We start from the raw sequence: 3,403 nt of genomic DNA, 5'->3' as shown, positions 1-3,403 counted from the left end.
AGAGAAGGAAGCTGAAAGAATTTGTCCCTCACAGCAAGACCCAAAGCACTGCAATATCCAGGGTAGAAGGAAATGCATACTCTCTCTTTCATCCATATTTTCTAAAACTGGAAGGCTTTATTTAAAAGAAAAAATAAGTTAAAGTCAGAGAAATTATGCCATGAAAACAGAGGCCCTTTGCCTTTCCTCCTGCAGAGTAATATTATTTACTCATGGATGAAGAATTAAGGGAATGAAAATTGGACCCAAAGAAAGCATGAGCATGAACAGAGATGTTCCTGGTGGAAGTTAACAATAATAGTGCCAAATTGTCACACTGAAAAAACACAACCCCATTTATCAGCAGAAGTTTTATGCAAAAAATTGCAGCCTTCTAATTAAGCCAGGTTTCCCTAGAGACAAGCATTGTGGTGACTTGTCTGGAATTAGTCACTTGAATGCTCCCAGATTAAACTCAAAACTGTCGCCAACCATTCCTACTCTGACAAGGCACTTGCTTTTGCTTTGTGCTCCTGACACTGCTTTCTAAAGACACATTATAGAAACCTTATAATTCATTTTTCTCCTTAAACCTTTTTGGCTCAATCATCATGACCAAATATGGCATGTTACTGTTCAAATTGTTTTCCCTGTATCTATATGTAATGGGTCTTGCCGATGTACTCTTTTGCTCCTTTATTCATAATAATAAAAACATGTTTAAGCAAATGCATTTCATTTGGAGTATTTCAAGCGCATCTGGGTCAGGGTAATACTAATTATACATATAAACTAGGAGACGAGAGGTTGGAGAGCAACCCCACAGAAAGAGGTCTGGGGGTTTGGACCAATGGCAAGTCGACTAAGCATCAACTGTGTGGCCTGGCAGCCAAAAGGGCCAACTGTGCCCTGGGGGTACATCAAGCACAGCATAGCTACCCAGCTGAGGGAGGAAATTGTCTCACTCTACGCTGCACCGGTGCGGCCCCACCTCCAGTACTGTGTGCAGTTTTGGGCACCTCGTCATAAGAAGGACATCAAACTATACGAGTGTGTCCAGAGGAGGGTGACCAAGATGGTGAAAGGCCTCAAGGGCAAGACTTAGGAGTGGCTGAGGTCACTTGCTTTGTTCAGCTTGGAGAAGAGAAGGCTGAGGAGTGACCTCATCACAGTCTACAGCTTCCTCAAGGTGGGCAGCAGAGGCAGAGGTGCTGATCTCATCTCTCTGAGGACCGGCGACAGGACATGAGGAAATGGAATGAAGATGCATCAGGGGAAGTTCAGATTGGACGTTAGGAAGAGGTTTTTCACTGAGAGGGTGGTCAGTCACTGGAACAGGCTCCCCAGGGAAGTGGTCCCAGCGCCAATTCTGTCAGAGTTCAAGGAGCATCTGGACAATGCTCTTAGTCATATGGTTTAGTTTCAGGGAGTTCTGTGAGGAGCAGGAAGTTGGACTTGATCCTTGTGGGTCCCTTCCAGCTTGAGATGATGTACGATTGCATGATTCTTTTATCAGAGTTGCTTCACTGCTTACAGACAGATGAGGAATGAGAGTCTGTCCTAGGTCTGGGCTAAGATACAATATTGAGGCCAGTCTTCTTTCAGGAAGGGACCAGCATGACCCATAACCTCTCATGCATGCAACTCAAACTAGTCAGATATAATACTTTCACCACAAACCATGATTCACCCAGTTTCTCTGAAACAGGAGTTGATAAGCAGTTTGGAAGGCAGCTGGATATGTGCAGAATCTACATCCCACTGAGACACAAGACTGCCTCAGAGAACACACGAGAATGGGAAATAGGAAGAAGTTTTCTAGTTATCTTTGTGTTGTGCTTATAAAGCTTTATGTGTTTTTATTTTGTAACTAAAGAGAATAATCATGCTAAGAGAAGCAACGTCTATGGCAAGTTATAGTTTCTCTTCGGAATGAATTATTCTTCCTTTTGTCACTGAAGCAAGAAAGGGAGCAGACCTCTGAGGAGCTGTCACAGAGAAGTACCTGAAGAGTGAAAGAGAAAGGTTTTGGGGCATGAATTTACAGCAAGAAAGCCATGCTCTTTCCTGACTCCAGTTTGCTCCGCATGGCACCAGTGCTGGGTGGTCTGGTGGAATGTTTCTTCAGTTCCACCACACAGTATTTTGCGTGTTCTACTTGTTTTGGCTTCCCCTGCCAGCCCCCAAGATAACACACTGGCAGCACCCAGGGGGCATAACTTGCTGACAGCAAACATGATCTTGCAAAAGGAGGAACATAACATGATATCACCTTCACCACCTATAAATAGTTCGAATATTTTCCTTCACTTTCCTGTATCTTAGTCAACTGCTGTTCAGGAGATAACAAATGGGAAAATTTATTGCAAGAGGGCTAACAATGTGTTCGCTATTGTCCTGGAGTTTCTGTTGATCTGTCATGGAAATAGGTCACCTAAAATCCCCAGGACACTTAATTTTCAGCAGATTTGTTCTAAAACTGCACTGTTTCTAGGCTGTTGTAGTTCTTGTCGATTCATTAAAATATACTTCTTCACAAATGGAGGATGCAAAGCAGTACATCTGCTCCTGTATGTAGACAGATAGATTCAGTGCTGCCTCCTGATTTCTGCTGACTTCTCCTGCCAGCAGGAGCAGCCAGCAGGAGAGCAACAAGCAGTCATATTCTTGTCCTCAGTAGTCACTTCCATAAACAGCTGTGCATTCCGTCCATCTCTAATACACAAATTAAAAAAAAAAAGAAAACATGCATTCTCAGTCCTATGTTTTCAGAGACTGAAAACTTTGAAACCATTTTGGGACTTGGCAAGTCACACAACCACTAAGGAAGGGATGCTGCAGTCCTCAAATCTCAGGCAGAGAAATATCTGTCTAAGAGCTATAAACTTCAACAGCCTTCCACACCTGAGGCACTGTAGCTTCTGTAGTAAAAGGCATGTAAAGAACAGGCCTCTAAATGACAGGCCTGAATGTAGCCCCAAGTTGGGTGACAGATATCAGACCTCCATCACCCAGCATGGATCACATCCTTTCCTTTGTGCCAACAGAAGGGGCTACAGGCTCTTCTCCATCCCCAAAGAAGCAAAACAGTCAGTGCCACGTCCTAGAGACTTTGGCTCTCTGCTGTGGCAGGAAGCACAGGTGGATTACCCTCTCTTTTACCGCAGTATTTCTTTCAGTACAACTATGGAAGAAGACTCGGACTCACACCTTTAGGACCCATCATAAGAGGCTTTTACTGCTCTACCACCACACCACATATGTATATTTGTAATTTCACATGTGCAAAGAGACACAATTAATTCAAAGGATTAGTGTGTTGTGCAGATACCAGACCACACTTGTTTGCCTTCCTGCAGTCTTACAGTGGGAAGGTAATCCAGGTAATGAATTTCCATAGAGATGGCAGAATTTTAGCCTGGAG

Source organism: Phalacrocorax aristotelis, chromosome 2, assembly GCF_949628215.1.
Source record: "Phalacrocorax aristotelis chromosome 2, bGulAri2.1, whole genome shotgun sequence".
In the NCBI taxonomy this organism is placed as follows: Eukaryota; Metazoa; Chordata; class Aves; order Suliformes; family Phalacrocoracidae; genus Phalacrocorax; species Phalacrocorax aristotelis.
This window is presented reverse-complemented; position numbering follows the sequence as displayed.